Raw genomic sequence first — 19,096 nt, 5'->3', positions numbered from 1 at the left:
AACATAGCAAATGCTTGCTTTTTCCTTTTTTTTTTTTTTTGATTCCCAGATGTTAGCAGACACTTTTCTGCCTATGTGAATGGTCTGTGAAGTGTTAATTTTAGCTGTATGATTTAGCTCTATGATCACTTTAAAGAGCCAGAATCTCACACATTATAAATTAGTTTTATGCCATGTACATAATTTTTCTCATTCATGAAACTTTTATACAGTATTTTCAAGTTTCTGCATTGCATTTGTAACAGATCTGCCATGTAGATCCTGCTCTTGCATATTTCGCCATGTACCTTATTCCAATTCAAAGCATGAAAAGAGACTGTTGTTTGGGGAAGAAAGTAGGAGAAGATCTCCTTTCAGGTTTGCTCCCAAGAAGTAAGTAGTACCACTAATTGTGTCTTCTTAAAAAACACAGTGCTACTTCCTCTCACTTGGAAGATTCCGGGAAGTCCTTCATGGAAAATTCCTGGAAGCTTAATCTAGTAAATCCTGCTAAAACACTAATTTAATATCTAGTAACCAAAATACAGTGAGATAAGGGATATTATCAGAACTCACAGGCCTGTCATGTTCTCTGTTGAAAACCATTTTAGTCAGTAGTTGAAAATGAATAAGCTTGGAACAGAAGATAACTACTTAAAGACTATTTACCATATTTTGATATTTTAAATTTAGCAAGACTGTTCTCAGTAAGTTGCGACACGGAAGGGGAAAACATTCTAGTAAATTCTTTAATACAAATGGTTGAGAAACACTTTAAAACACTAGTGATTTGGCAGTACTTCCATGAAGCCTCATGATCCCTTCTCTCCACTGGCAAAAATGATCAAGTGCCTGGATATTTTGCAGTGTGGGTCTTTTTCTCTCTCTCTTTTCCCCATTGCATTTATGCTACTCTCAAGTTCTAGACTTCTGTAAAGCCTGTTTCCCCCTTGCTTTGGAGCACCTCAAAAGCACTTCTTCCATGACCATGATTCAGGGAAGAGTTTAAAATGCCATTGAGACTAAGGGACAGTAGGAATGTGATTAAAGTATAGAAGCAAATATTTTTGTGAACTTGCAAATTGTGAAATTTGTGGGCTCTGGGGCGAGTTCATTTTGTATGGGAGAGAAATACCTTTTCTCTGTCTTCTTCTTTCTGCTTGTGAACCAGTTCAACAAGGCAGAGATCTAAGCTAGTTTCTGTCAGTTGGAAGAATTCTTGTAGGAGGGTGAATGTAAAGAATACTGCAATAGAATCTTTATTTCTACCTCTAAATGACTGTGATGTCAAGTAATCCAGAAATTATTACCTCAAGATTTGCTGGATTTAGATTATTTCCGTATAGTATTCTGTTTTAGGAGACAATAATAACCACACGGTGACTCTTGAGCTATGTGGCACTTTAATACCTACTTTTACAGGATCAATACTTACAGTACATTTAATTATATACAGTATCTTCTGTTCAATGAGTTAATAAAAACCACCAGTGATCTGTTGGCTTCAACTGCTGTCTATGAAATGCGAGTCTGCATTTAGATTCTGCAGTAGATTCTGCAGTTTCCTTACCCTTCTTCAGCAAAGGAGGATGAAAAACATGACACGTTTTCACTTGCTTTGTCTAATCAGCTGGATGCTGCGATAAGAAGCTACAGGGAAATGGGTAGCTGCACTGCGGCATCACATTGGTGACAAATCCCCTGCCCTGTGTTACAAAGCATTTTGCAGATTTTTAACCAAGTCTCTGTAGTTTAGGAACCTGCTGATGTTGGTAACATGGAACAGCAAACTGAATGCACTGACGACATTATTGTCTGGATGTTTTTAAAATGATTTTATCGCCTCTCCTCGCCTCGCCTCGCCTCGCCTCGCCTCTCCTCGTGTCGCCACTCCTCGCCTCGCCACGCCTCGCCTCGCCTCTCCTCGTATTGCCTCGGCTTGCATCGCCTCAGCTTGCATCGCCTCGCCTCTCCTCTCCACTCCTCTCGTCTAGTCTCGTCTTCTCTCCTCTTGTCTTCTCTCCTCTCGTCTCCTCTCGTCTCATCTTCTCTCTCATCTCTCATCTCGTCTTCTCTCTCGTCTCTTCTCTCTCGTCTCTCATCTCCTCTCTTGTCTCTCATCTCGTCTTCTCTCTCATCTCTCGTCTCGTCGTCTCTTGTCTCGTCGTCTCATCGTCTCTCGTCTCTGGTCTCGTCGTCTCTGGTCTCATCTCGTCTCTCGTCTTATCTCTTCTTGTCTCTTGTCTCGTCTCCTCTCTTGTCTCGTCTCATCTTCTCTCTCCTCTCGTCTCATCTTCTCCCTTGCCTTGTCTTGCCTTCTCTCTCCTCTTGCCTTCTCTCTCCTCTTCTGTCTTCCGTCTTCCCTCTTCCCTCTTCCATCTTCCCTCTTCTGTCTTCCGTCTTCCCTCTTCCATCTTCCCTCTTTGGTCTTCCGTCTTCCCTCTTCCGTCTTCCCTCTTACCTCTTCTGTCTTCCCTCTTCCGTCTTCCCTCTTCCGTCTTCCCTCTTCCCTCTTCCGTCTTCCCTCTTCCCCCTTCCGTCTCCCGTCTTCCCTCTTCCCGCTTCTGTCTTCCCTCTTCCCTCTTCGTCTTCCCTCTTCCCTCTTCTGTCTTCCCTCTTCCCTCTTCCGTCTTACCTCTTCCCTCTTCTGTCTTCCCTCTTCCCTCTTCGTCTTCCCTCTTCCCTCTTCTGTCTTCCCTCTTCCCTCTTCCGTCTTACCTCTTCCCTCTTCTGTCTTCCCTCTTCCGTCTTCCCTCTTCCGACTTCCTTCTTCCCTCTTCCGTCTTCCCTCTTCTGACTTCCCTCTTCCCTCTTCTGTCTTCCCTCTTCCGTCTTCCCTCTTCCGTCTTCTGTCTTCCCTCTTCCCTCTTCCGTCTTCCCTCTTCCATCTTCCCTCTTCCGTCTTCCCCCTTACGTCTTCTGTCTTCCCTCTTCCGTCTTCCGTCTTCCCTCTTCCGTCTTCCCTCTTCCGTCTTCCCTCTTCCATCTTACCTCTTCCGACTTCCCTCTTCCATCTTCCCTCTTCCGTCTTCCCTCTTCTGTCTTCTGTCTTCCCTCTTCCCTCTTCCGTCTTCCCTCTACTGTCTTCCCTCTTCCGTCTTCTGTGTTCCCTCTTCCCCCTTACGTCTTCTGTCTTCCCTCTTCCGTCTTACCTCTTCCGACTTCCGACTTCCCCCTTCCGTCTTCCCTCTTCCAACTTCCCTCTTCCATCTTCCGTCTTCTGTCTTCCGTCTCCCCTCTTCCCTCTTCCGTCTCCCTCTTCCGTCTCCCTCTTCCGTCTTCCGTCTTCCGTCTCCCTCTTCCGTCTTCTGCCTTCCGTCTTCTGTCTTCTATCTTCCGTCTTCCGTCTTCTGTCTTCCGTCTTCCCTCTTCCGTCTTCTGTCTTCTGCCTTCCGTCTTCCATCTTCCGTCTTCCGTCTTCCCTCTTCTGTCTTCCGCCTTCCCTCTTCCGCCTTCCCTCTTCCGTCTTCCCTCTTCTGACTTCCCTCTTCCCTCTTCTGTCTTCCCTCTTCCGTCTTCCCTCTTCCATCTTCCGTCTTCTGTCTTCCGTCTCCCCTCTTCCCTCTTCCGTCTCCCTCTTCCGTCTCCCTCTTCCGTCTTCCGTCTTCCGTCTCCCTCTTCCGTCTTCTGCCTTCCGTCTTCTGTCTTCTATCTTCCGTCTTCCGTCTTCTGTCTTCCGTCTTCCCTCTTCCGTCTTCTGTCTTCTGCCTTCCGTCTTCCATCTTCCGTCTTCCGTCTTCCCTCTTCTGTCTTCCGCCTTCCCTCTTCCGCCTTCCCTCTTCCGTCTTCCCTCTTCCGTCTTCCCTCTTCTGACTTCCCTCTTCCCTCTTCTGTCTTCCCTCTTCCGTCTTCCCTCTTCCGTCTTCTGTCTTCCCTCTTCCCTCTTCCGTCTTCCCTCTTCCATCTTCCCTCTTCCGTCTTCCCCCTTACGTCTTCTGTCTTCCCTCTTCCGTCTTCCGTCTTCCCTCTTCCGTCTTCCCTCTTCCGTCTTCCCTCTTCCATCTTACCTCTTCCGACTTCCCTCTTCCATCTTCCCTCTTCCGACTTCCCTCTTCCCTCTTCTGTCTTCCCTCTTCCGTCTTCCCTCTTCTGTCTTCTGTCTTCCCTCTTCCCTCTTCCGTCTTCCCTCTACTGTCTTCCCTCTTCCGTCTTCTGTGTTCCCTCTTCCCCCTTACGTCTTCTGTCTTCCCTCTTCCGTCTTACCTCTTCCGACTTCCGACTTCCCCCTTCCGTCTTCCCTCTTCCATCTTCCGTCTTCTGTCTTCTGTCTCCCCTCTTCCCTCTTCCGTCTCCCTCTTCCGTCTCCCTCTTCCGTCTTCCGTCTTCCGTCTCCCTCTTCCGTCTTCCGTCTTCCGTCTTCTGTCTTCCGTCTTCCCTCTTCCGTCTTCTGTCTTCTGCCTTCCCTCTTCCATCTTCCGTCTTCCGTCTTCCCTCTTCTGTCTTCCGCCTTCCCTCTTCCGCCTTCCCTCTTCCGTCTTCCCTCTTCCGTCTTCCCTCTTCCGTCTTCTGTGTTCCCTCTTCCCCCTTACGTCTTCTGTCTTCCCTCTTCTGTCTTCCGTCTTCCCTCTTCCGTCTTACCTCTTCCGACTTCCGACTTCCCCCTTCCGTCTTCCCTCTTCCGACTTCCCTCTTCCATCTTCCGTCTTGTCTTCCGTCTCCCCTCTTCCCTCTTCCGTCTCCCTCTTCCGTCTCCCTCTTCCATCTTCCCTCTTCCGTCTTCCCTCTTCCGTCTTCCCCCTTACGTCTTCTGTCTTCCCTCTTCCGTCTTCCGTCTTCCCTCTTCCGTCTTCCGTCTTCCCTCTTCCGTCTTACCTCTTCCGACTTCCCTCTTCCCTCTTCCGTCTTCCCTCTTCCATCTTGTCTTCCCTCTTCCCTCTTCCCTCTTCCCCCTTACGTCTTCTGTCTTCCCTCTTCCGTCTTCCGTCTTCCCTCTTCCGTCTTACCTCTTCCGACTTCCCTCTTCCCTCTTCCGTCTTCCCTCTTCCATCTTCTGTCTTCCCTCTTCCCTCTTCCGTCTTCCCCCTTACGTCTTCTGTCTTCCCTCTTCCATCTTACCTCTTCCGACTTCCCTCTTCCATCTTCCCTCTTCCGTCTTACCTCTTCCGACTTCCGACTTCCCCCTTCCGTCTTCCCTCTTCCATCTTCCGTCTTCTGTCTTCCGTCTCCCCTCTTCCCTCTTCCGTCTCCCTCTTCCGTCTCCCTCTTCCGTCTTCCGTCTTCCGTCTCCCTCTTCCGTCTTCTGCCTTCCGTCTTCTGTCTTCTATCTTCCGTCTTCCGTCTTCCGTCTTCTGTCTTCCGTCTTCCCTCTTCCGTCTTCTGCCTTCCCTCTTCCATCTTCCGTCTTCCGTCTTCCCTCTTCTGTCTTCCGCCTTCCCTCTTCCGCCTTCCCTCTTCCGACTTCCGACTTCCCTCTTCCATCTTCTGTCTTCCGTCTTCCCTCTTCCATCTTCCGTCTTCCCTCTTCCCTCTTTTGTCTTCCGTCTTCCCTCTTCCGTCTTCCATCTTCCCTCTTCTCTTCCCTCTTCTCTCTTCCCTCTTCTCTTCCCTCTTACCTCCTCTCTTCCCTCTTCTCTTCCCTCTTCCCTCACTCCTCTTCTCTCTTCTCTCACTCTTCTCTCTTCTCTCTTCTCTTGCTCCTCTTTTCTCTCTTCCTTCTCTTCTCTTCTCTTCTCTTCTCTTCTCTTCTCTTCTCTTCTCTTCTCTTCTCTTCTCTTCTCTTCTCTTCTCTCTCTTCTCTTTTCTTTTCTCTTCTCTTTTCTCTCTCCTCTCTTCCCTCTTCTCTCGCTCCTCTTCTCCTCTTCTCTCGCTCCTCTTCTCCTCTTCTCTCTTCTCTCTTCTCCTCTTCTCCCCTTCTCCCCTTCTCCTCTTCTCTCTTCTCTTCTCCTCTTCTCCTCTTCTGACTGAAATACTTTAAAGGAGAATGTTATTACTGCTATACAAACTCTGCTTGATTACTGCTTACCCTCCAAGAGCAAAAGGAAAAGGTAGTTTGTCAAGCTATGACCTAACTTATGTTAATTAGTTATTTTTTTAGGCTCCCCTGCAGCGTGATGAAAGATTGGGCAGGAGATCAAACCAAAGTTCTTCTTGATTCGGGATAGAGAAAAGCTACTCCTCACAGAAATGGTTGAGTTCTAGTTTCCTGCCTCATCTGCAATTTTTGGAGCAATTAAAAGAAAAAGGTAAAAAGGAGTTTCTCTCACATTACTTCTTTTCCCTTTTAGTTCAAGAAGAAAGAGAAAGAAAGAGGTCTCTTTTCTACTTGTATTCTCTAATATGAAACTCAAAGTTAAGAATTCTTTTTTAGGCCCATCTTGGTTTAATTTGCTGTGAATAATTTTTTTTTCTGCAATACTTAACCCCCAAAAGTAAGGAGTTTTCTTTTTGTAAAGATAAGGGCAATTGAATCTTACCCGCAGGGTGTATGTGGATTGCCAGAGGAAGGATTCTTGCCTCTCATATACAGAGTTGTATGGTTGGCTAGAATCATATAGTGGCTAATGCTTTCTGAATGTTTCAGGAATTGTAGTTGGGATGATCATTTATACACAATTTAAATGTATATCCAAAGTGCCATTACCCTGTTAACGTTTGTCATCTAATCGGGAGAGGATACAAAAGTAAATTACCTACGAGTCATACAGAATAGCTAACAAACAATGAACAGTCAGAATGGAGAATAAGCTGCAATCTGAAATAGATTGTCCAAAGTATTTTTCAGGAACTCGTGAGTATCAAGGACATAAAAATCATATACTCTTTACTAGCAAAAGAAGTTCATTTTTATGTAGTGTATTTTGGAGACATTAAGGAAGAGCTCCAAAATTGAAGGTATAATATGTGTACATAAGACATGCCGAGATGACTACAAGTAATCACTAGTTGCATGTGGCATAAACTCCGTATCACTGAAATACGTGGCTGAAAGCCATTATTAACAAGATATTCCTTCCTTTTCAGAAGTGTTGCTCCCCTGCAAAAATGGCATCCGTGGAAAAGTCATTGCAGCATTTAAAATGTCTAATTAACATTCCTAACAGCGCCACCAAGTGACATCAAAAGAGATGTTACTCAAATCTTTCATATGACCCATTGCTCTTTGCCTTTTGATCTTACACCCAACATTTAAAAGGTCTCTTAAGTGTCTATATTCACTATTCTGCCTTGACTTCTTTCTAATTCTGAAATGGTGTCATTTCTGTAGTCATAACTGAGCAGTAAATTGCCAAGGTAACAGAAGAGAAAGCAAGTAAGTTAAATTTCTGAAATGTGACAAGTTTTGTATTAATTCTCCCTTCACCTACAGTACGACTTTATATCTTATATTTACATAATGTCTTTCATCCAGAAGAATTCCTATTTACAGGCTGTTTATTTAGGGATCACTCATCCACCTCAGGAATGCAAGTATTCACTCTGTGCCAACAACACTACACAAGAGGTTTTTTAGGGGAAAAGTCTAAAAATTATTTTTCCAGTTAAAATTTCACATGGGGAATTTCACGCAGAGAAAATGTAATTGTCTGTGAGGACAAATCTGTCCAGAATATGGACACACTAACATGCTTGTGCAAAGGGATCTTTAATAACCACAGGTAAATGGGGTCTCAGTTTTATTTTCCTAACCTTTATAATTTGACATAATTTTATTATTAATAGCAACATGACAATTCCATGCTAATGTGATCAAATTTGTACTCATAACTTGATTTGTTACTCTTACAACACTCATTTGTATTTGGTCAGACTTTTATTATGTGTGTGGCATTTTTTTTTTTTTTTTTGCAAACTACCAAATGGTACGTATTGTACATAGTACCGAAAGTACATATTGTAAAAGATATTTGATCCTAAAGTAGGAATATAGATTTAGAAGGAACAGCTTGGATCAGTGAATCCTAGCTAATGGAAAAACAGGCAACTCTGTAACACCTCCCTGATTCACTACCTGTGAAACATGGCAGCTTTAGAGGCAAGAAGTGAAATGTTACTCAAACTAATAAATTCTTCTGGGCTACTAGTGCGGGTTCCCTAGTGGTGCTTCTGGAGCAACTGCAGGAAGAGAAAGAGGCAAGGAGTTTTGGTGGTGTGGTAGAGAGAAGCAAGAAGGCTAGCTGTAGGGAAGGGAGAGGAGCGGGGGAGCTTGTGTTCTATTCCTCCTGAATGAGGAAATGAAAAATATAACAGTCAAAACATATGTTGGAACAAGGAGACTTATTATTTCTACTAGTGCTCTTGCTGTTGACACCTCTCAGCTTAGTCCTAGCTCTTATCAATAGCTTCATGAGAAACAAGATCATAGGCCATCTGAGGAATCTTTGAACCAGATAGACTGAGGAAACTAAATGCCACCTAAAGGATATGTTGCTTAGAGAGTTACGCTGTGTTAGAAGGATGAGAAATGGCTAGAAAAGAAGACATCAAAACTATCAGGGTACCAAAAGATAAGAAAGAAGGAAGCACTGATAAGGCCCTGAGTACTAACTATCTGCTCATGATAGAAGGCTTATAACAAAAGAGTTTAAAGCAGAAAATTGTACAACTGGGCTGTAAAATACCCCTGGAGATTACTTATGTAATATTGTGAACCTCTTGCTAGTTGTTCTTTTTGATCAAATGCTATTCCAGTGGGCTATTTTGATGCAAAAAAAATTAAACTACTGAACTGAAAATGTAATCCATGGAATATTAATGCAGAAAAATATTAATTAAGATGCAGGGAGAAATACAGTTCAATGAGACAGAGGTGCTGGTAGATGAAATCTGTGAAGAGTAAGATCTAAGAGTGAGGAAGCTAGGTGTATATATACAGTTCAGGGAGCAAATGATGGATTTCATTATAAAAGAAAAGAATAGGAAACTTTAAAAGAAAAAATATTTTTGTTCACTTAATTGAGATAATAAAGGTAGATGACCTGATGAGTACAGTGGAGTGTGTTATGTACAGGAAGCGCTGTACTGCTTCTGTTACGTATGATAAAACTTGTATCTAAATGGTGAAATAAGTCATCTGTTTTCAAAAGATGAGGTAGTGTTCCGAGAAAATAATAGATATGGCATAGTTAGTGTGACAGACTGAATAAAACGCTGCTCCAGAAATAGAGTAGAGGTCTTGCTCCTTTCCACCTTCCCTCCTTTCCTGCTTTCAGTTCATCGACTGCCTTCTCATCCCACTCTGTCTCTGCACTGAACTCCTCACTGCTGTTTTCAAGGATTCATAAAGTCTTCTCTTCTTGTCTCATTGTGTTTGAATCCTGTTTTCACCTTGCCCAGCTCCACCTCGATTCCTAATCCTCTCTTATATTTTTTTTCCTGTTTTCCTTGCTACTATCTCTATTTGGGAAGTCCTTTCTGATTCAGTTTACCGCAAAAGCTCCCTCCTCTTTGTTTTGCCTAAAAAGCTTTGTGTTCCGAAGACCCTCAACAATCATGTTTTATATTCAAATTTATTCCAAAGTAAAGTATTTTTTCAGGACAAAAGGAGAGGAAAGTGCTGAAGTTCTCCTCTAGTAGCAGCACCTAAAGTCTCCCAAATTTTTTTATCCATGCAGAGAAAAGCTTCAAGAACCTTCTTGTCCTTTAAGAACAAGAATCAACTCTACAAATTCTAAGCTATTTGTTTGTATGCGTTTGGGGTTTTATCCTTTTTTCTTTCCATATAGGAACACTGACAAGTAGAAAGGTTTTTCGGCTGGTGTCTTGACAGGTATTTCTTGGTGGGTTTTATTTTGTCTGTCATATGATGGGAGTTGCTAGAAACTTGCACTAGTTTTGTGCCAACCTCTTTGAAAAGCAAGGAAAACTACTTTTATAGTTTTTGTGTCATGGCAACAACTTTGATGACTGCTGACGTACAAGCTGCCTTTCATACTGCAGCATCATTTGAATCTGCTTTTTCTCATGATCATTGTTTTTACGAGTTGCGTGGTAGAGTGGTGTCCTTTGCGAAATGTATGGAATTGGTGGTGTTTATTTCACCAGCTGTGAAATAAGCCGTTTATGAAGTATCTGTGTAAATTCAGTTATTCTTTTTTTTTTTGGTAGTTCTTTTATCAAGTCAAAAGAAGAATCAAAGAGAATAAAACCAGTATTTTGCTAATCCCTTTGGTTTATATCTTTGCAGCTTTGACCAAAGCGTTGCCATTTATTGACTCCAATCCCGTTTCTTTTATTCTGAGAAATGATACACTGTTGCCTTAAAGAAAGAGCATATTGTTAAGGGCAGTTCTTCAGCGTAAATTTCCCCCAAAGTGTTTTAAATCAGAAGCAACTGTCCCTTTTATCCTCTTCCTTCTCACATCTCGTATCTCATAGCGAGCATACGTTAACTCAGCTGATCTTTCTCCTACAAGTCCCTGATCTTGGGTGACAGCTGAACCTATTTTGTTTTCCCTGCTGTGATATAGAAAGAATAAATCTGAGCTCTGCAGGGTCTTCCTGCAGTTTTAAGCCTGCAGTTCCCACGCTTACAAGTTTTGCTGCCGTGCCTATGTCTCTTACAGATGTAATCCAGGAAGATCTGTTTAGCTACTATTTCCTGAGCAGCTTAAACCAATCTAAGACCAAGGTGCCGCTTAAATGTGCAGTGCCACCCGCAGCCCCATTCGCTGTGCTGCGGTCTGTACCACTCGTACGGTCGTATCACCTCCATTTCCCGTCACTAGTTTTGCGTGGCCACTCACCTAAAACATATTAGTATTCACGCTGATCAGATCAGAGATAAAGCAGAAGGAGGTGAAAGGAGCCACGTGGTCGAGGGCGGGAGCCTAAAGCGCAGCAGAAGGGTTTAAAGTTACCTCCAGCTTGTGCCGCTGTGCTCCTGGGTGAGGCCGCGCGAGGCAGCCGGGCTGATCTAAGCGCGTCAGCGCCGTGCGGGGCGCGAGAGAGCGGGCAGGGGCGGCGGGGCGGGCAGGAGGAGGCAGCGGGGGGCGCGGGGGAGCTGCGTCCCCCAGCAGCCGCGCGCCAGCTGTGGGCGCTGCGGCCATGGGGGGGAGGCGCCGCCCCGCCCCGCCCGGGCAGGGGCAGTGACGTCACAAGCGGGGAGCGGTGACGTCACAAGCAGGGGCAGTGACGTCGCAGGCAGGAGGGCGGACGCAGCCCCGGTCTTAGTTTCCGTCTGTGCTGATTCCATCTTTTTACTATTCTTAGTTTCTTGGATAAATTCCGTGTGTGACAAAATACGCAGCTTGGCAACAGTGAGACAAGGAAATTAAAGCCATGTCATCACATGGGGCTATTAACTGGTGGAGATTCCTCTGGTGGAAGTGATAGTGGTTATAAACCTGATCTTGCTTTCCCTTAAGAGTCACGTTATTTAACAGTCACGTCGTGACTCGCATTTCCGCATTCATAAATTTGGATTCATTAGTACACTTACATTTTAAGAAGGAACACATTTCCGAAATAAAATTCGTAAGGTTTAAAGAAATAACAACAGTTGAAGAGCATCTTAGAGTCTCTTCTGTGTAGAATCCATACAAATTTGGTAGTCCTTTTGGGGTATAATGGATGCCCTTTAGCTTGAGTATATTATTAAGCACGGCAGAGTATGGTTTTGAAAAGAGTAATTGTCTGCTGATAAGGTTAATAATGTCCGTGTGGACTTAAGAAAATTTTATGTGCGGCTGTCGCATTGAGATGTTTTATGCCGTCAAACCTGGAAGTAAAGTAGAATCTGTGAGTTCTTTTGATGCTAAGAAATATATTTTCAGTTGCCTAATTGATCTATTTGGGAATGAAATGATAAAGCAAAATTAGACAAAGCTGAAAGTGTTTGTAGGAATATATGAAAGTGAAGTGTGAGAGACAAACTCCCTCATTTTAGAATATTTTTTACTCTTGTGACTAGGATTTTCATCCTGGGTGTTTTAAACTTGAATTCAAGTCCCTGATTTAAACCAAGGATACTAGGGACTAGACAAGAGACCAGTGTAGTGTTTGCTAAATCATCACTCCTAGAGCTGTTTTGTTTTGTACAATTAATTATTCATTGGATTACAAAAAGAAAAGGAACATGAGGAAGCTGGTGTCTGATTGCAGTTTAATGGTATGACATATGCCTTGAAAATGGGAGACCAAGATCTAGGACTCATCTCCAAGAACCACTTTAATCATTTATAGAAAGTGAAGAATCAGCACCAACAGCAGTGACTGAGACCTCCTCCTCCTCAGGACTTGCAGTGGTCTATCAATCAGTGCACTTCCCTTGCATACAAGTAGCTGGGGGTTTCTCTGGTCTGGGGGAGCAGAAACATGAAACTTAATCTGCTGTATGCTTGTTGCACGGCCCTACCACAGGGTTGCCATGTCTTCTGAAAGAAATCTGCCCTAAGTTTTTATGAAAAGCTTGAAAACGCTTATATTCGTTCTCATGCAGAAGCTAAACGTTTCTTAAGACTCAAAAGCATCTGCAGAAAGAGAAAAACAACTCAGAAACAATGATATTCTTTCTTCAAGCAATGGCTAAGTTTTGCATTTTCCCTTGGATGGAACAGAAAATAAAAGATAACCCCCAGTCTCAAGTTTTGTTTCACTTCATTTGTAAACCCAGTAAATACGCTCTTCTAAATGTAGAGAATCCATCTTTATGCATCTGTTGGTGGAAAAGTGAGCAGCCAGTTTCTAGGGTGATCTTTTTGTTTACTGCTACTATTCAAGACAAAATTGTTGTACTTTCAGGTTAGTAATGCAGCGGAATTCTGCTGAAATTTACAGTACTACATCATAAAATGCTTTTTTCTTACAGCTTATTAAAAAGACATCATTTACATTTCATTATAATATCAGCTGTAGAGCTAGAGTTAGTGTGACGAATACAATTAAAAGGAAGTCATTCCAGAGGATATTTATGCAAGTCTAATATGCAAATCTGTTAAAAAAACCAGTATTTTGTTTTAAAGACTATATCGATTTTATTTTGTTAAATATCTGAGATCATTATAAGTGATTTACAGTGCGAAGCTGTACCCCAGCAAGGTTATTTTTCTGTGTGGAGTCTAGCTTAAAAGCAGTGCTCATACCAGTGCACTTCTTCCCTACAGGTCACCATATGTGTGGTTCAGGAATAATATTCCTCTGCCTTCATAAGCAAGAGACATACTAGGGAAATGGCATCTAAACAGAAGGTTTGCAGTTAGTGCATGTGGCGAAAACCAGTTCTGCAGCCACTCTGGCTCTTGGGCGAGAATTATTTCATCCTTCTGTATCCTTTTAGGAGCCTTCCTACCTGAATACTCCACTTGGTCTAGGTCCACCTCCCCCTCTCCACTTCTGCCTCCTTTCCTCCACTCTTTCACCCCTTTTCCCTTCCCCAAAGCAGTCAAATGAAACTGAGGCTGTCTGAAATCGAATATACTGCAAGGCTTCATTCGGTCGACTGTCCTGTGTAAAGGCCTGTTCATTTGTCCCGTCACGTCTGCCCCGTTTGTGTGACTGCAGCCGCTAAAAGACGCCTTTGCTTTCCAAGGCGAGAGGCTTTAGTGTTGCGCAGTTTTGACTAGATGCCTATCCAGAGGCTACAACCTTTGTTAATAATTAGAATTTGGTCCTCTAGCAGTCAGCTGAAGCACTGCATTTCACAGATAACAGCATCCCTAAAAGGACAGAAGATAGAAATGATCTCCCCCAGGATTTCTAAAGTGACTAAAAGTGCTGAGTGAAAGGCTTAAAGTTAAATGAGAGGTCATAACCCTAACTGAACCCACGTTAGCTATGGCACCCCCAAATGAGCAGCTATTGCTTGGCTTAGCTATAGAGCATTAAAGTTTTAATTGTTTTTCACTTGTGTTATATTCATAATTGTGCACCTGCACTGTGTGTGTGTGTGCTGCTTAACTGCTCTTCACCCATACCTTCCTTGTAGAAATATGAACTAAAACCAGTGAAACTCTAATTTGACTTAATAAACTCCTTAAATATAGTACAGAACTTTCAGAATTAAAAAAAACTTAATTAAAATGCAAGCACACTCCTGTTGTTACACTAATTGAGATCTCCCACAGTAGAGTTCCACGGTTACAACTGTTGTAACCCTCTGAATGACTTTTGTCCAAGGACGGACTTCCACAGAAGAATTAACTTCTTTAGGTGCTTTTCAGCGCAGATTTCTTCCCTTTGACGACACATATGCTTTATCATCTTTTTAATGTGTTTGAGCTGCAGGGGCCAATTCCCTTTGCCTGGACTGAGGTGCAGAACCTGCTGGCTTAGGATGTGAATCCAGCTTGGATTGAAGGCTACCCACTTCCTAGGGAATTTAGGTACCTTATCATCCCCAGGTAAAGTAACTTTACAAAATTCCCCTTGATGGACAAGCAAGCTTTTCCACGGAGAGCTAGGAGTCGCCTTGATGCTTTCGTGCAGAGCTGCATGAGGTCCATCCCTCGGCGCACCCAGGTGAGTTCAGAAGCAGTTGTCGGTGCAAGTCGCAGAGATTGTGGTGCTCACAGGCAGTGGCCTAACACGGCGCTCAAACCTGGTTTTCCGGGCCGTACGTAAATGGTAACGAGGCACTCAAAACATATGCTGAATATTAGTAGGACGCACTCTACTACATTTACACGCTAAATGGAGTGTGCACTGGTTTCACAAGCCAAGTTTTGTTGCTCGGTTCGTGGATACCTCTTCCATTTAAATTAGCATGATTTATATAATATGACCTTCTAAGAGAGGTTTGTGTCACAGTAATCTATGTTATGCAATGTTAGTCCTAATATTTTAGTTGTTTCAAACATGCATTGGCTTAAGTATGTCTTTATTAGAGATATTTATTCCAAGGTTGTCTAACAAAAGTCTCGTAGTAAAAATGTTTGGAAGCGTATGCAAAGATTTTGACAACAGCAGCACGTTTTGGTGTACTTTATTTGAAGTGCTTTCTGGCAGGAAAACCACTGCACTCATCTTTAGAAGATCAGGATGTCAGTATTCGCTTAACAAGAAATACCCTTTCAAAAAGTCTAATTAAAACATGCATCTTAGAGTTCAAGTTCTGCATGGAGTTTGAGGGCATTAGGTTAATCATGTTAGATCATGGAGAAATTCCTGCGTTCAGAGCTGCACGCTAAAAAGAGCTCTTTTTAATGTATGTTTGCGCTGTCCTTTACATTACGATATACTTCTTGTAACAGCTCTCAAACAACCAGTAGCTTCAGTCAATTATACTTTGCAGCTGGCAGGAAAATTAGTAGGAGGTAAAGCAGTAATTGTAATAAAGCTAGCTAAGACCAAATGGTGATTAACTTTAAATATTGGCAACTTAAAAATATTTCTCCTTTTCCACTTTTACTTCTTATGATAACTGCATAGTTTGCTCTGCTTACATTTCGGCAACTTGTTCTTGCTCGCGAAAAGCACAAATTGTTTGCCTTTCTTTCTTCCAGGAGAGGAAACTACCAAGTTTCTTTCACTGGTTTTAATACATGCTCTCTGGCGAAAGCCTAAGGAATCACGGGGATATGTGTGGGCAGATTTGGCAGCCTTTTACTGCATAAATGTTGCATTAAATTTTTCAGTTGGATTTGGGGTTTTGGAAATACTGTCTGAATAATTAGGCGTTAGTGAAAGGGGCACATACAGGATGCTACTACTGTAGGCTTTTCTGAAATTTAATTTGTATTGTTTCCTATTCTTGCATTTTTACAGCATGATCTTTCTGGGTTTCTTTTATGCGTTTCATCATTGCTGGAGAGATGTTTTATGTTTTGCCTTTTTTAAACATTTTATCACAAGAGAAATCTTTTTTAAAGTCCTGAAAGCATCTCTAAATACGTGGAAGATGCAATAAAGCCCTCGGTAATATAGTTTATGAAACACCGTGTAAGATAATACAGAGCGGAGGGAGTCTTTTGCTCCCTTGATGCTGGTCTGGAGACACAAAAAGCTCCGAAATGGAGCAAAAGGCAAAATCTTTTTCTCAGTGACTGTGTCCCTATTGCAAAGACGATGCACAAGTGTCACCTCCGCTATCCCTCCTGTGAAGCACTCGTGACGGAGAGGTGAGGCTGGGAGAAGGATCAGCTGGAATGCACTGTCCTTTGATTTAGTTTTTCACCAAAGGGGTTGTGACCAGAAGCGCAAGTGAAATAATAGTGCAGAGATACTGGTGGATGTGGGCAGCAAATGGAAGTTGAATTCCAGCTCAGGAAAGCCACAGTGCAAGAATGCGTCGCAGAGTGCTTCCCACTACTCAAAATTGCTTTTACGTGCTGAGGTTTCACAAAGGTAATGGGTAAAAAGTCATCTTTTACTGTGATCAAGATGAATTTACATGAAACAAGGCTCCCGGGGGTTAGGAGGATATTTCTCGTGTGGACAGTGATGTCCTGCTGAAGGGGTTTTTTGCCTCTGGCTTCACTGAAATGGCAGAGGCCAAGCCACTTTCCCGGCTCACGTGCGTAGAAAAGGGGTGACGTTTCAAATACCGGCATTTATCAAGCGTTTCAGGACGGGTTTCTGGTTCCTGGGCCAGTACGTAAATTGTCCCCTATAAATCTGTCTGCTGACTAGCAGCAAACAGGGGGCGAGCAGCGACAGCTGAGTCACTGAAGCGCTATATTCAAAATGCCGCCTGAAGTCTGTGAAGCTGGATTTTAACGGCGGCTGGAAAGCCGGAGCGCGCAGAGGGGTCGCCGGCAGTTTTGCGCTGGGGGGCGGCGGCGGCGGCGGCGGCGGCACCGGGACGGCAGAGCGGGACGGGCGCTTTGCAGCGCGACCCCGGCGCAGCAGTACGGCTGCAAGGGCGCCCCGAGCGCGTCTGTCCTCAGTCCGCGGGGACGCGCGCCGCCGTGGCTGCGCCTGCCCGTGCCGATTGCTGGGCGCCGCTTCCTGCGAGCGGAGGGGTCGGTGCAGCGTATTTCCTGGTTCAATAACTGCACGCGGCGAATAAAGAGGGCCGGAGCCCAAAACGTGCTGCCTCTGAATTGCAAAGCTGCCTTGCAGCCCGGGCGAGAGCAGGGACGTCTCGGGGTCCGGACGGTCGGTGCTACAGGTGGATGTAAAGGCCTATATGGCGGGGTGGCTCTGCAAGGGGACGGTCAGGCTCCTGCACGAGGCGCAGTCGCGTCCCCTTGCCGCGGGCCGGCTCCGCAGGCCGTGCTCTAAAAACCCCTGGGCGCCAAGCACGGCTGTTGGGATCGATAGCAGTGGCGCCAGAGGGTGCCCTGATAATAGTTCTTGCACGCCCGCGTTCGGGGGGCGCTGGGTGGAGAGCCCGGCCGGCCGGGAGCAGCCGCCTTCTCCTGGGCGCGCAGGTTTGCGGAGGGGGCGTGAAGATGCTTCTCGGGGGGAGGGAGGTGGTGGAGGAAAACCTGTGAACGTTCAAGTAGTTTTCCTGTTTGAATAAACGCAGGAAAACAGTGATTCCTGGCTGCACCCTTTGCTGTTTCTGTATTTCCTTCGCTTGCTCAGCAGAGGACGAAGCCTCAGCAGGGAGCACCGAATGCTAGCGGCGTAGCGCAAGCCCGCTCCCGAGCCAGCGCAGCGCTCGCCTTGTGCGGGGAGACCTCGGCGAAAGCGGATTATTGCTTCTGAGCAATGGGAGTATGAAAGCCCTAATTCAGCAAGCTTTTAGGTGCGTTCCACAAGCAATCTCATTCCTGCGAGTACTCGCGGAGGTCAGTAATTGCACATGCTTGAAATGCTGAAAACCCGATTGGGAAAGGGTTTGCGCGGCAATCGGAAACCGAGGAAACGCTGCCGTCTTGCAGCCTCGCGGCCGGGGAGGCAGCAAGCGGCGCGGCCGGAGGTGCTGAGCTCGCGCTTCGCCGTTCCTCCGTGGCGCTGAAGGGCTGCTGAAACGGCGCCGCGGCCGCGTCTGCGAGGGGCTCCGGGGCTGCACATCTGCACACGGGCTGCACATCTGTATGCAGGCTGCCTACAGGGCTCAGCTCAAACACCACTGAGCAGCACGTGCCCGTGTGTGTGTGTGTGTGTGTGTCTGTATCATTTCTGACGCTCCCCCAAGGCTGCATTTCCGATCGTGCTGCAGTTTGTGTTTGGGAGCTGCCTGGAGCCCGGATGACCGAGCCGCGCGGGTCTCTGCCTGGTTTCGTGGCAGATTCCCTACGTTCTGGTGGCTGCCGCCCGCAGAAACGGCGGGCGCGGAGCCGTGCCGGGCCGCAGGGCTGCGCTCGCCGGGAGCCGGCGCGGGTCCGGCCTCCTGCCCGCGGGGTTTGGGGGCACGGGCGAGCCCTGGGAAGACGGGCGGGAGGAGATCAGCCGGGGTCAGAGGAGTGCCGGGTGCGGACGGACAGACCCGCCAGCTGCTTGCAGCCGTGGGGATGGCGGAGAAGCGGCAGTCCGGCTGCGGCTGCGTTTCCCGGGGGGTTTTGGGGGGCGGCCGCAGTGGCGGGGACGCCGGGGAGCAGGCGAGGAGCTGGGGCAGGAGCCCGCCAGGACGGGATGCCCCGCGCTTTCCTTTTGCCCCTCAAAGCCGCCGTGGGCCGGCGCTGCTGGGGAGCCTTTCCCGACAACCCCCCCCTCCCGTCTGGTGGGTTTTCTCCCGCCGATCCTGGGCTCCGTCCGCGGTGCCAGGGACGTCCCGCGCAGCCCAGCCCGGGGAAAGCCGCGGCCGCAGGGGGGGGACGCAGCTGGGCGTCTCTGCGTTCTTCTTAGCAGAACCCGTCTGCAATTTGTTCCCCCTCAGCTGGGAATATTGTGGCAGAAACGAGGAGTTTTCGCCTTGCAAAGGCCTCGTCGTTTCTCTCCTGGCCGTGATCTCAGGCCTGGCTTGCGTGCGACTAAGTCCCTCGAGGCCATTTCTGGTTCCTCGTGTAAAACTCCGGTGTGATCCCAAATGAAGCTCAAGAAACCTCGTTCATCTAAAGAGCAGCTGGGTTCTGGCTGCAGGCAGCGTGGGGGATGCTGCGGCGTGGACGCCTTAAAAGCCACTTTGCAATTGGAAGAGCTAGGTAATGAGCCCCCGGCGGGGAAAATCTATAGAAAACATAAAATATTAAACGTTCTAGGATATATTTACAATATTGGCTAATGACTTTATAGACTAAGCGCAGGACAACCTACGCAGACCTACCCGACTAACTGTGCAAGCTTCGGCAGCCCCCCAGCCCCTCCGACCGCTGTGGATCGAGGGCAGACGCCGTCCGTCCGTTCGGGGTCCCCC

At 46.0% G+C, this 19,096-nt stretch overlaps 1 long non-coding RNA gene across 2 annotated transcripts in view; it reads left to right on the top strand.

Annotated features, from left to right (window-relative positions):
- LOC136993232 (uncharacterized) overlaps positions 1 to 19,096 on the top strand; it is a 31,233-nt gene that overhangs the window by 8,462 nt on the left and 3,675 nt on the right. Inside the window, exons 3-4 of one of the 2 annotated variants that reach the window (XR_010885453.1) lie at positions 246 to 372; positions 6,014 to 6,333. This is a non-coding gene — a long non-coding RNA (uncharacterized lncRNA). Of the gene's footprint in view, positions 1 to 245; positions 373 to 6,013; positions 6,334 to 19,096 lie in introns of those variants that run through there. The other variant, XR_010885454.1, reaches the window with a different exon arrangement.

The sequence above is a fragment of the Apteryx mantelli genome, chromosome 12 (assembly GCF_036417845.1).
Source record: "Apteryx mantelli isolate bAptMan1 chromosome 12, bAptMan1.hap1, whole genome shotgun sequence".
In the NCBI taxonomy this organism is placed as follows: Eukaryota; Metazoa; Chordata; class Aves; order Apterygiformes; family Apterygidae; genus Apteryx; species Apteryx mantelli.
Note: the sequence above shows the minus strand (reverse complement) of the source record. Positions and strands in the feature narration are given on the sequence as shown.